Here is a 15,128-nt window from a genome sequence, read left to right on the forward strand (position 1 = left end):
AGAAGAATGCTTCAGCGTTTTTTGTTTTGTCAAAAGAAGTCAGTGACACTAAAAAACCATAATCACTTTACAAATAAATGAGCAAAAGTTTTGTGTGAATGCTCCATTTTTGCTTATTTCAAGAATTTTGAATAATATTTAACGCATATTCAGCACCATTCAACTTGAAATGATCCAAAGCATATTGAGCCCTAACTACAAAAAAAGTGTAAACGAATTTTTTTTTTTCAAAATTGTATTTTTGGTGCAGAAATCCATCATGCTCTAAGAGCATTTTTGTATCAAAAATAAATTTTTGAAAAAACAAAATGTATGTGCACTTGTATGTATGTATATGTATTGTAAGTGCATCTACATATTCACCTCGAGCGTGCTGCACTTCCTGTTCATGTACTACGCAGCGCTGCGTTAAAATGCGTTAAAATGCGTCTGCACCGCTCTGCTCTGCCCAACTCACAATCTGCTCACATCGGCCAGGCAGGCGCATCAGCACAGTTTTTTTTTTCATTTATGATGCGGCGCCTTGCTACCGGCCGGGTGTCACTTCATTTGCATATGCAAAAATTTCACAATTTTACTACATAGTGGATGCCAACAGCAGGTAGCAACAACAACAATACGGAACAACAAAAACGCTCAGCAACATTTCCCGTGTGCACTCCTACACTTCTTAGCATGGCTTTTTTGCTGTTATTGTTATTGTTTTAATTTTGTGAGCTAGCTGCTCCCTTACTTCATTGGTTTTTAGTTCAATGTGCAGCAGACTTTCACAATGACAATATTTAAGCGCATATATTTTGTAATTTTTGTTTTATATTTTTTTTTTACTTTTATTTTTGCTAAACATTTCACAATTTGTTGTTGTTGGTTGCATTCAAATAAGGCAGCATAATTTTAAATTTCGTCATATGCACTTGCTTGTTTTATGTACATGTGCATCTGTGCATCAGGGTGCCTCACCAAAAAATGTTGCGAGGCTTCCACAGGAATTATAAAATGTAATATGTATATTTTAAGACTTCCGCCAAAATATTTCGCAGAATATTAAGGTTTAGAAAATGCATGCAAAAAACCCATTATTTTGATTCCGTTGATGAAATTTTTAAACATTTTTATGCAAAACTTCTAAGCTTAAACTCTACTTTCGTCGGAGGTGATTTTTTATAAAAAATATTTTTGAAAGCTAATTTATCTTTTTTTGCAGGTACTTTCAAATGAGTCCAGCTCACGTAAATCTTAAGATTTTTTTGAAATATTTTGTCAAGGGTTTTAAAATATATTAGATTATGTAATTCCGTTGGATAAATGATACCGCTTTTTTTTTTTTTTTTTTGATTTGTATGCAGAGTGATGCACCCTAACGTAGATGTGTATATGATTATTTACATTCGTACTGGTATTATTTCATTTTCGAAAATATTCGAAGCGTGAATTTATAGTTGCCATTTCGACTATTCGCATATTTAGGTAATGGATTACAGATTCATTTTGCAGTGCTTACATATTGGACAATGAGTATTGAGAGCGTAGAAGTCGTGGTAATATTTATTACCTAGGAATTATGTGCATATGTACATAAGTAAAGTATATGTATATGTATGACGTAAATACAAACATACATACATATGGATCTATATATTTTTACTATCATTCTTGCAAATTTACTGAATCCTGCTGGCGATTTGAAGTTATTGAATTTATTTATTTATTCCGTTAACTCGACGCGAATATAGGCAGATATTTGTATATCTACATATCCAAGAGAGGGATAAACAACCTTTGGAAAATGCATGACAAGTGATCTAAGTACATAATTTAGATTTTTCTAAACCGTTTTCATTAAATCTGTGGCCCTTTCCGCTTAGAAGAATAAACTAACCTCCGTAGAGAACTCTAGTTAATGAAAGCGAAAGCAGAAATCCTCTTAAACTCTAAAAACACAATCAATGAATAGTAGTTGGCAGCGAACATGTTTACCGGTGTACGATTTGCTGGTGGAGCAAGCAATTGGATGAAAAGTAAAAATCTTGTCAGAAAACAAGGAAAGAATGGACGACACAGCGATGCTATAAGTGACTAGAAAAAATTTCATAAATACTCCAAAAGGCAATGGGAGCCAAAATAGTAATCAACCGGATGCATAAGATTTTATCTGAAGAGCGTTTAAAAACAAGCCTAAGTTGGATCTACCTTGAAAGGGAATACTTAATTTGATAAAACTCTTGATAATAAAACATGGGCCAAATGGACCTGAAAGAATACTTTTTGGTGGGACATGGAGTCTGAACTCTAGATTACTGAGTAGTATTTTGTCCGATTGTATCGTTTACTTCCGTTTAATGTTAACAGAATCTCGATAAAAGAGGAAGTTGGCATGTCTCTCTGTTACAAAATCAGTGAGCACTGGAAGGCTCTGGTTTTGCTTCTAGGATGGACTCCTCATCACAGTTTTGTTCAAGGCGCAGCATCCTCGAAAGAGCTGCAACTTCGACTATCTAACGACACCTTATACAAAATGAGGCTCCATAAACGTGTTCTTGTTACGATCTCATCATTCTAAAGTTCGAATATCTGACTCCACGACCAAAAGATTTACTTTGACAAAAAGTTCTTAGTTAAAATGTCAAATTGAGAACCTTGGTCCCAGATGGCTCCTTGCGGTCTTCCAGGTTAAAATATTCGCTATATTAATTTGCGTCAGATTAAACTTCAAGATATTCATAAAATCTTTTTTTTCCGCCCTGTTTTGAAAGAATAAAAAAACGTTCAAAAAATATATCCCAATTTTTTTATTTTGAAATCAAAAAATATTTAGAGGTCGCTCAAAGCGCTCAAAGTTTTCCATGTATTTTCTTCTTCTTCTTCTCTTTTTCAACTTTTCGTAGAAATGGTATCGAATTCTTGAAAATCAATATTTTTTGGTCGGAAAACTCTGGGCCTCTTCAGAAAACTTCCAATCACAATACCCAATTGTTTATTTAACCAATTTTTAATACTAAAAATAATCCTATTGGATTTTCTGGGGGTTTCGGCGGACCTATAAAATATAGGTACTATGAACAAATTGTTAAATAAATAATTGGGTATTATTATTGGGAGTCTCCTGAAGAGAAACAGGGTATTCCGATCGAATTATATTGCTTTTCAAGAATTCTATACCATTCCTACGAAAGGTGTTTTTCCCCCATATATGTAAAATACAGGGGGAATTTCGAGCGCTTTGAGCGACCTGTAAATATTTTTTTCTTACAAAATAAAAAAATAAGGTCAGGTCAGGTTTTCAGGTCAAAACAACGGTTACGGTTTCGGTTTTGTTTTGGTTTTTGAAAAACGAAACGGTTTAAACTGCTTTATGACCCCCCACTCGAGGTAAAAAAGAAAAATAAATTTATTAAAATGCAAACCACATCAACTTTAAAGCATTATGCATAGCATACAGCTCCCAAGAAAAACGAAAAATTCGTATAAAATGATGTTCAAGAAATATGAAAGAAATTTTTTTCTATCAAAACTTCTTAAATTGGGATACAGCTCTCAAGAAAAAAATGCGCGTATATTTATGTATTGCTCCAAGAAAGTTTACAGCAAAAGTAGTTTTCAAGCAACCGAAAAAAAGAAAAAAAATGCATTCAGATTTTTCAAGAGAGCTGTATAATAAGCTTTAAATTGCGATTCAAAAGTGTAACTGCCACCTCTAAGTAGATACTCTTAAGGCCGACAATCTCTTTTGAAGTATACTAAATATTTTGAAATTAAGTAGTCACGTCCAGTATACAAAGTTTGCAGCCACATCAGGGAAAGGATTATACATACATCGTGCGCGAACACAAAAACCTGCTAATGACAAAACAACCAAGAAAAATCTGCAACCAACAAAGTTAAGAACAAAGAAAATCACTGGACGGATTTTTTTTTTTCGCATCATTATGTGAAATTCGATAAAGTCTGCGTTGGGCGAGTGCGTAGTGTCGCGTAACTTGAACTATTTAGGATACACAAAGTTTAAGAGGGACAAAACAGGCCGCAGATGTGTTGGTGTACTGCCAAAAAAAAAAAAAAAAGCAAATGCGCAGCAGCAGCAGCTGTCACATAGACACGTAATTTGGCAATTAACGATGCAGCGTTGGGAAAAGAAGAGCTGGACAGCATAAAAACAACAAACGACTGGGGCAAATTAATGGAAACCAAGCTGTAAAAACAAAAACCAAAAACGGAAAAAAGCGATTGTGGAAAAATTGCGATAAAATACGACGAAAAAACTATTCAAAGCAACCACAATGAAATGTAGCCAGGAACTGGTCAAAGAAGCATAAGGAATATGTACGTATGTATGTATGTATATATTTAGTACGTATCTGCAGAATATGTATATGCAAAAAATTAACCCAACCACCAGCTAAGCCTGAAGTAAGTAAAGCAATGGGAAACAACAACAACCAATATGTAAAAGGACAATAACACAGCAGTAGCAAGGACAATCAAGGATGGCAGCGAACAGGACACGCAAAATACTCAGAATATACATTACCCACATGTACATACTTACTTACTTACATACACGAAGTGGCAAAGAAACAAATGCAAACAAGATAATTTTACTGAACTAGCCGTCGTACATAGAAAATCGGACTGCATTGCATCTATGGATCTATTTATGGTGGCAGTGAAAAGAAGAAGTGAGATAGAGCGAGCGAGCGAGAGGAAGTTAGAGCTCAAATGACAAAGGCATCAAGCTCGGAACACTTTGACGACAGCAAGCGACAAGCAGCATCTGTCAAATTTTAAATACACACGTTCTTACGGACACAATTATTTTGACGACAGCACGACATCTTGGCTGCAGGACTGCAATTGTCGACGTCGCCAAATTAAATCTATTTCTAATTTTGCCGGCGACAATGAGTAGATGTAGTGCTGCAAAATTAAATTGTCGCAAAATTAATCACATATTCTTGATTGTTCATGTTTTTCTTATTTACTTAAATAAAAATACACAATTTGTGAAATAAATATACCAAAATGTCAAACTTTAAAATCGGCTGTTTGCTATGTCGCTGAGGTCTTCAAAATGTTTAAGAAGCTGGCTTCAAGGCGACATTTGTCGACAAAATGATGTCGCTGTCGTTACGTCGTGAAGTTGCAGTCGTCAAAGTGTTCCGAGCTTTACGCGAAGGAAATGCGGAGGCAACTGCAATGTACACACCAACAATAATAACCAACACAGTTGTGCCAGCGACTGGCGTAGACGTAGTAGTTAGAGTTGGAAGCAGTGCACTGGTATGGATGGTGTGGCACAAAACAATAGAACAACTACCAACCGCTACTCCCTTCCATCGGCCACTTCATTTGCTTGCGACTGGAATTAAAATACACGTAGACACAAATACATGCAAGTAAACGAGATATGTACATATGTATTTATGACCCTGAAGGAAAGTAAACAAAAACGCATTTGGAAGAAACGCATAAAATTTAAAGAACAAAAAGAAGGTCAGAAGGTTATAAAAAAATATTACCTGAAGTGACCGAAAATATCTCTAATACCAGGAATAGTAGGCACGAAGATTATCAGGTGCATGGAAATAGTTAGTCACTTCAGCGACACCGGCAATAAGTTAAAATTTGTTTTGTCAAAAATCCTTTCCTTCATTGAACTAGTTTTGAAGGTACAAACTGCAAGGCATACTTACGGTGACCATATTAACCAACGTAAAATAAAGGACATTTTTTTTCAAAATGATTTGGGAATACGCACATGCATACAAATTGTATGATAAAAGTACCTTATTCATATAGTATTTTTTTCTTTATTGTTTGCGTTTAAGTACTAAATAATACATATACATTCTCAAATAAATACATTTTGTGAGAGAATTTAGCTCCTGTAATTTATAAATTTTACGCATACAGTTATGTGAATCAAATATTTGCCAGTTAATTATATTATTTAATTATACAAGTTCCCCTGCTGTAGCGAAAACTGAAGCCTAATCCTTTTCAAGGACACAAGCCAGGGCCCAGTGATTCACAATTGGAATTTAATGTTGATAATCAACATGAGCCTTTATTTTTCAACCAATTTTTACTAAAAACCCAAAAAAAAAATTTGGTGAACATTTTTTTATAATATTTCAATTGTTTTTTTGTGTATTTTTTTTTGTTTTGGAAGAATCATACAATTGTTCTCAAATAGTTTTTTGTATGTAACATTTATTAACTGGAACAGGAGATTACATTTTCATCAAAATTGCTACTTTTTCTTCATTTTGTACTAAAAAAATGTAATATAATCAAATAAAAATTCAGAAATCAGGCTCAACTGGTTTCTTGCAAATATTGTAAAATAAAAATTAACCAAATTAAGTGAAAAATTAAGGCTCCAGTGAATTACGAACACTAAATGCCAGTTTTGAACCACTGTGCGGCAGGGGGTTTATTGTTCTTTTTCAGTGGAATTGGAAACTCAGCGTGCAACACGGTCCTGGGCACAACTTTATCTGTGCTTTATAGCTTGTACAAAGATCGCCGATTAAATAGAAACGATTAAGTGGGGTGCGAAACAAACTCGTGTAGGTTTTCATTATATTTTATAAGGGACATTTTTATTTTTCATATTCTGCGTAAAAATATTTACCTCTGAAAAATGCAGCGCCGTCCTTAATTTTGAAAAAAATTATAAAGACAGGGGGTAAAAATAAAGGGCTGTCCTTTAAAATAAAGGACGGATGGTCACCGTAGGCATACTGCTAGTATACCCCGCGAAAAACAACTATAGCACTTTTGGCTTAGACTAGCAAGTCCTTTGTCTTACCGTTGTTTATATTTTAAAGACAACTACGCTAAATTGTTCTCTGACGAGTTTTCTAAGCATACAGCAAACACCAGCAAATTTTATTGACTATATTTTAAGAACAGTTGTGAAAACAACGGTAGAATAAAGTTTACTCTGGTTAATCCGCTATCGACAGTCCCGGGACGTATGGTAAATATTGTGGAAATTTAACGGAATGAATGACAGCCAAGCTGGTATAAAGGCCTTAAGAATCACTCGTAACTCTCCAGAAATATTGCAAGAATGTAAATTCAAACTGAACTTCGTTGCAAAATAGAATAAAAAGCTTCACTTAATGTAGGACCGGTATAATATGGTGTTCAAAGCAACGAATTGGCGAAGCTTGGGTGTTGGAACAACCACTTAAACTAGATTCAATTATGCATAGCCGGTACATCAAGTAACCAAAGAATAGGTTTCTTGAGAACCATTGGTGCAATACCAGCATCTGCCAAATAGAGCGATGGCGAAATTCCTTCTTAGACAGAAAAGAAGTGAGTCACGAATTCGGCTAACGCTGATCCCGTGAGAAATTCCTGGCGAAAACGCTATATGTTCGCTATATGTATCATTGAAAACCAGGGTTGCAGAAAAAGTACAGGACATTTCCTCTTAACTCTGTGACTCCTTTTCTTCGAAATGTAACTCGGAATCACTAAAGAGTATGAAATGTTAAGGATACTCAAGTGCTAGTGACAACTATGCCCGAGTACTTGGAATATCCAATACAATATAGGAAAAAACGAGGCCTTAGTAGAAAGGAGAGTTAAGAGATTTTTTTGAGCTTAGTTGTATTTTACCCGAGGCCACCGCAACAACATTCCCTTTAAAAGTATGGGAGTATCTTTTTACTTGATAGAAGACCATGGCGGTTAGTCGCTGATGATAGTAGGGGAAGAGGGAGAACCCCTTCGCGATGAAAAGACCCGATTCCACTTTTCTTTTCTTTTTGATTATTCCAAGCCAGAACATATTATATACTAAAGCATACCAATACATACCAACACATACCAGAACAGTGGAAATTCTGCGACCTACTACAACTTGATTCCCCGTTTTCCGTTTCTAACGCTTGATGACTTCACGACTTTCTTAACACGATAAACAGCTAGTTGATTATCACATTTCCTTACTGTCAGGGCCAAAAAATCACTTAAAATGCGTCATCCCTAATGGATAGTTAGTAACTAAACTTTCTAGAAAGAACAACACCTGAATTCGTAAAATGTTTTCAATGCAAAGAAAATCGTGGATACATTTTCTATGATACCACAGTAGACAAGTAGGTACCAAAGACAGCGGCCGGATTTCCGAGAAATACTCCTGTTTCGGTATCAGAATGAGATATTTCTGTCAATTGGCATTTCTTTCTTCAAACTCAGGTAGACGTTTTTCCCAACAAACGTTTCTTAGAAACCTTGGTTTATGCTGAGTGCTTCGTGAGCGCACTAATTGACCTTAAAGTGAGAAATCGAGCCTATTATGCCAGACACAGTGTCATTCAATGCGATATCCAACCTCTCACTACATCAAAAAAAATTATGCCACCTCGAATAAGTTTGACTACAGGGTTGTTCCACGGGTTTAGCGTGTTTAGATATTTGCCTGCTGATTTCATTGTACGTACATATGTATGTACGTTAGGGTGGTCCTTAAAAAATTTCAAAATCTAAATTTTGGACGCAGCATCCCTTTATTTTGTTCTATGTACAAAATAAGGACATTCACAAAAATTTAAAAATTCAAAAAAAAATTTTTTAATAGACAAAATTTGGCAAAATTTTGACTTGAAATCTGATAAATTTGATATACTATTGAAATTTCAAAGAAAAAATTTTGTCGAATTAAAAAAAAATTCAAACCCTGACAGCGACCTTAAAATTTTTATTGGATTTTATTTAATTTATTTTTCTTGAATGTTTTTGTTTTATACGAAGAATAAATATGTTGATAATTTTTAGGACCACCCTAACGCGTGTACATATGTACATATCTGAAACTAGTGTAAATAAATGCGCTCGCTGCGGTGCACTGTCAGCGTCATTAATAGCTATGCAGCAAAGTTGGCAGATATGTACAACTGTACGTCAGCATTACACACAAATAAAGGACACAACAGCCTGGCAACTTTTGCAAATGCGCCACCACCTCCACCGTAGCCGCCGCCACAACTCGCAAAGGGAAGCGTAATTATTATTTGACGTTTAAGCGCGCGGTTCGACGCAAAAATATACGAACGCCCAGCCAGTTTTAAATACACATTTATTCTGTGCAGAGTTGCCTTTTTCGTCCATGCAACGCATTCAACCTGGGAATGCAGTATTTGTGCGACAGCAACAACAACAACAACATCTACACCATTCAACCATCATTCGCATGGATTAAACATTGGAAAGCCCGCGCGCGCGCGTCCGCGAAGGACGAAGTCAGTGACGCGAGCAGCCTTCCATGCACAAACATACATATGTATGTATGTATGGCAAATTTGTGCCAGCAAAAATACATAAATTGCTTTCCAGGTTGCCTGCCTGCCTGCCTGCCTGCCTGCCGTACGCCGATTGTACGGCTGCTTTGTATGCAGCTTTCGTTGTTGTTGTTGTTATACGCTTTTGTCTCTGGCATGAAGATGAATCGTACCAGCAGCACTCATTTCATTTCTATCTACAAGCGCGCACGCAGTACCATATTCTGCAGCTTCTTTAGCTGCATCTTTTATTAACGCATGTATGTATGTACTTGCATACATACTCGGTACAACAAAGAGGCTGCATATTAAAACAACGAGTACCTAGTAAGACAGTCGCGTGGCGCAACGGAAATGACTGATTCTCATAAGGAAGTGCAAAAGAGCAGAAATTGCAGTGGATTTGAGGAAGGCGTAATTCATGATGAACTTTCATATAATTAAACACACACATAAAGATGTATGCATGTATGTATATGTTAGTGTGTTTATGCATAATTTACAAGCAAAAAGGACGCTTTAACGGGGTGAGGATAAAGGAAGAAAATATTCATTAAGAGTTCCTGCAGAAGGGTGATTTAAGATCCGTTATTTGAGTGCGTGAAGCAAGAAAGACAGCTGAAGGAACTTTGCAAACATAAAACAGATAGAAAACTGTGTTTAGCTCAGCGTACATGAAGCTGAAGCTTCGATATGAAAAATGGTTTGTAGCGTGAGAATTCTACTCATCTTTAGGAGTCAAGTACGGTACAATGGGTCGATTCAGAATAGGAATTCAGCACTTAACGATATCCAGCACGAAGTGTCGCCAATGTTATTCAAATTTTTCTAAATAGATCAAGCTATTCTTCTTCTGTGGTTGGTCATTGGGTTGTTATAGCAGTTCTCATAGATTGAAAGCTTCTGCAATGCCCTATGAATATTGTTGTGGTTAGTCGGGTTCAAAGGTGGTCTAATGTAGGGTCGAGCCCTCGTCATTATAGGCACGGAAGTCCAAATTTTCATGTTCTAAAAAAATTAAAGCTTTGAGACATCTAAGAACTGAAAGCTCTGTGCAGCATATCCTTCCAATTTTGGTATATCAAACATTTCAATTACAGTAGATGTGCCACGCTTTCAATAATAAAACGAGTTATGGTTGAAATCAATGTTGCCAGATTTGCAGTTTTAAATGTAGATTACAGTTTTTAGACAAGCTTACAGTTGTTTAAATTGAGTACAAACTGCAGTTTTCTCGACATTTCGAATTGAGCAAATGAATATAAATTTCACTTTCGGTTTTTTGTATTTCAAATTGTAGGATAAAATCAGACGATAAAGGAGCAGGGTTTTCTTATTTGAAACAAATGGGTTTCAGTTGTCTTTTGCATTTCAGTCGCGACAGCAAATGTGGAAAGAATATTTTCCCAAATCAATTTGAAGAAAACAATAAAAAAACTGGAAATTCAAACACTCTCTGGTATATCGCGAAATGATTCAGGAAGAAAACCTTTGAAGTATCGAATCAAATGCTTAAAAAAATTAACAAAATAATTTACGAAAAATATTTAAACTTAATTTCATTAAAAAAAAAAGTGATTAAAACGTTCCAATTTATAAAGTCTATTTGTGTTATTTAAATGTAAGTTATTTAATTTTAAATTAATAATTTTTTGTTAGTTACGTTTCATAAAATAAAAAGAAAACATTAATTTTTTAAAAACCTTCCATTTTGAAATTTACAGTTTTTTGTTTGAAATAAAAAAAAAATTAAGATGATTATTCGGCGAGAGTTTTAATGGAAGTCACATCTCCTTTTTAAGAAAGTCTGTTTGCCTTTTTACAGACATTCGGTCCTAGTATGGTTGTCGACGTCGATGTCATTTTTCATCAAAAAATAGCCATCGTAAATTCGTCAAAAATACTGTGACCATCGTACCTGGAGTTGGACTTACGAGGGTAATTTTTTGATGAAAAAACTTACGTCGACGTCGACATTGACAACCGATCAGTTCTCTAAGTCTTTTTGGGATACATCAAAAACCGATCTCTATAATCTTTGCCAACGAGGTCTTATTCGTTTCGCTCAGATTTCATTAGCTGACCTTGCCTCAAATATGGACAAGTTTTAAAGGTCCTTTAAAGTTCCAGCCATTGTCATTGCTGACTATGAGCTAGTGTCTGTGGAAGAAACCAGATGACTATCAAAGCATATTCTGCTCTATAGCGGGTCTAAACTGCGAGCTTCATTTTTATTCATAGTTCGATTTGATAGCGAAATTTTACTCGAAATTTTGAGGTGGGAATTAAATTTTTCGACAGATTTCTTGAAAGTGCTTTTCTCGTAAACTTTTTTATATACATACATATAAAGAAGACGATTTAGAACTAATCGTTTGAATTTAGTCCAAAAGTTCAACAAACGTCTCTTATTATTGTTGTAACTGTAAGTGGTTCATTGCATATTTTTCATATTTTTATTGTTATAGTGAATGTTTGGACACAAAATTAAAACTATCCATAAAAATTGCAAGCACTGAAACTTTCAAATGTCTAGCACAAGTTCACTATAAATATGAGCACACGATACATATATATGTAAGTATATATTAATTCATGTAAATATATACCTTGAATATCAAATTCGCCTTCGACATGAACTTGAACTTGAACTCGACAAAAAAAAAAAAAAGACACTCGGTCAAAGTAAGAAGAGATGTGTAAATTTAACTAATGAAATGAATACCTGAAGAGGGCAATGAACACTAAAAGCCATTCCCTACTAGGCAAATGTACAAACATATTTTTATGTACATATATATACATACATTTAAATTTGTGTACATATGCAAATATATATGTAAATAAGTATATAGACTGAAAAAGGCTACAGTAAACACAAATAAAATTTAATACTTTAATCACACAAATATGTATGTATGCAGAGACCATAAAAGATACAAAAACGAAATGTATGTACATACGTATGCATGACTGAGTTTTTGTTGCTTTAATGGCGGCGCAAAAATTAAAATTCAAGTCGAAAATAAGTGAAGGAGTTGTGCGTGGAAAAGGAGGTTGTGAACAGCGGGGCAGCTTCGAAGTGAATATAAATGAAAAATACATACATACAGGTGGCTCTATAAAATTTAAATTAGCATGTAGATACGCATACATATGTACATAAATAAGGGTGCCACACTCTCCATACAAAAAAAAATCGATACGGTTTTCACTTCGGAGTTATAGAGTTTATTATATTTTAGGATTTCCAACAAAATATTTTTCGACAAAAAATTCGACAAAAATTTTAGATTACCGCTAATTTCTTCATGGTCCAATGATCGGATCTAAACCAAATTAGTTTGGGCCAACTCTGAGGTATTTTTTTCTTTTTTTTAAATATTATTATTAAAAAAAAAATATATATTTATTAAAAAAAAAAAAATTAGAAATCGGTTAGCGTAGTCCAAAGTTGTGCGGCAACATCATACAAAAAAAAATATTCCAACGAATTGATATCCTCCTCATTTTTTTTTGAAGCCGGTCAAAAAATATTAAGAAACACCCACAAAAAAACAGTTTTTATAAATACAATTAGTTTTTAAAAATATATCATAGTCAATATAAAGTCGGCCCTAAAGTAGTTTGCAGCTTTTTGACAATTTTTTTAATGGATTATCGGTCAAAAAAGCTGCATCTAACTTTGAAGTTGACTGAGATTTTTGGAGGTATATAATTTCAAGTCGTTTTAAATCACATAAATCTAAAATTTTTCCGAAATATTTTGGCAAAAGTATAATAACCGCAACTCATTTTGGTGAGGCACCCTAATGTATATACATTGGTATGAAACAGAAATGTGTGCTCCTTTGCACCAGTATATGTAAATTTATTAAAGTAGCAAAGAAGTGGTAGAGAGGCGGGCGAAAGATACCGGAAAGCGCGTTATATCAAACAAATACATACATACATATGTATGTTAAACAATAAAAAAGAAGTTAAATAAGAATAAAAAACCAAAAAAGAAAAAAGAAAAACAACATCCATATGCGCAGAAATATTTGATTGAAGAATACAAAAGATAAGAAAGAGAAGCCAACTAAACGAGCTAACAAAGCTAAAAACTGGAAATGGAAGATATAAAAGAATAAAAGTTGATGAAATTATGCGTAAATTAATACTAAAATAAAAAGCGAAGATGAAAAAAAAAAACTTTTTGATGGATGTGATCACACAAAAATCAGCCAAATTACCAGAAACAAAAGCAAGCATGAAACAACACCGAAATAAATAAAAAAAAACACAGCGAAAGATAAAATCGAGCAATTTAAATTTAATTTTTTTTTATAAACATATGTACATATCTACATACAGACAAAAATTTGGTTTTGATTCGAGCGTAGATATGGGACTCAAAAAACAAGGCGAGGTAAATTTCATACAAACACTTCGCCCTCCCTGGGTTTTTCTGCACGATGAAAGGGCTATAGCCAGGCAAACCAACAGTTAATGCCGGCAAATGAATAACCCGTTAATACATACATACATATGTATGTACTTATTTAGCTTTTTGGTGTTAATAAGGGTAGAAAGCCAGTTGAGTAGAGCGGCTCTTGTTTGCGCGTACGAAAGGATGATGATGAAACACATTTGTAAATGTTCCGAGCTGGAAATACCGAAAAATTTTGGAAAAAACAACACTTCTTTAATCTGATTATGGTAAAAATAACAAATGTGTATATGTACATAATTATGTATTTTATAAGAATTTACACTAAGCTTTGTTTTTAGCAGCTCAAACGCGTATGGAAATTTTTATATAAGAAATCTGAAATGGACTTCAATATCAACGTTATGTTGATTTAACTTGGGTTCGTCAAACTGATCTCGCTTAGCCCAAAACTAGTCGCTGGTACGAGGGGAGCAGTTCCCGCCCGCAAGTCATTTAAGCGAATGAAGCGAGGTTCTTTCTTTCACGCGTCTTTCTATGTTCGCCACATGCCACTGCGTTTTGAAACTGACCTGCGGATAACGTACTCTCGAGCTGTCGTTCAGTTTCCGTTTACTTGTTTGTTCGGTTTTATGTACATCTTCCTACTTCCTATTTACATAGGCCTTTTACCAATCCCCGTTCACCATACTAGGATATTGGTACCATCGGACATTAGGTAGGTATTTCAGTGTTTCAGTACGAGAGTCTGGTGGAGAGTTTGTACCTGCTTCATTCGGTGAAGATATTCTCGGAAGTAGCCATGACCGGAGAGAAATAGCGTCAGGTGAAATCGACTTCCCCGTGCGGTCTTTCAACCATGTTTCAAGGTCGGCTATCAGGGTGTGCGTCCATTGACCTTTTGTGCTCGCATTCCAGTTTTGTTGCCACTGCTGGATTAGTTGCTCGCGTGCCCTTGCTGCAAGTAGCTCAATTGGCATGACGGCAGAAATAACGGTCTGCAGAAGCAATGCGTAGAGCCCTTCTACGCTCGACCGAAGACATTTGAATCCGGTATTTTTTGACTTTCAATGAGTCTGCCCATATTTCTGCCCCATACAGGAGCACGGACTGGACTGATGTCATCGAAAGTTTCCTACGGCATGGCTTCGGGCAGCCCACGTTCGCTATCAGCCGGCTTTGAGCCATCGTGCTCTGCGCAGCTCTTTCACATACTCCATGAATGTGGTGCTCCCAGAATGTGAGTTTGTTGTCAAGCTTCACCCTAGGTATTTTGTAGACCCTGAAGTTGTCACGGGCTGAGGTCCGACCATCATGTTTGTAATTGTTGGGATCTGTTTCTTGGTGAGGAGCACGATCTCTGTTTTGGCAGTAGCCAATTGCAGATCGTGATCGTTAGG

General features: G+C 35.3%; 1 protein-coding gene across 1 annotated transcript in view; it reads right to left on the reverse strand.

Moving 5' to 3' along the window:
* LOC108362005 (uncharacterized) overlaps nucleotides 1-15,128 on the reverse strand; it is a 116,283-nt gene that overhangs the window by 60,764 nt on the left and 40,391 nt on the right.

Source organism: Rhagoletis zephyria, unplaced genomic scaffold (genome assembly GCF_001687245.7).
Source record: "Rhagoletis zephyria isolate East Lansing unplaced genomic scaffold, Rhagoletis_zephyria_1.1 Rzeph_scaffold_00908, whole genome shotgun sequence".
Classification (NCBI taxonomy): Eukaryota; Metazoa; Arthropoda; class Insecta; order Diptera; family Tephritidae; genus Rhagoletis; species Rhagoletis zephyria.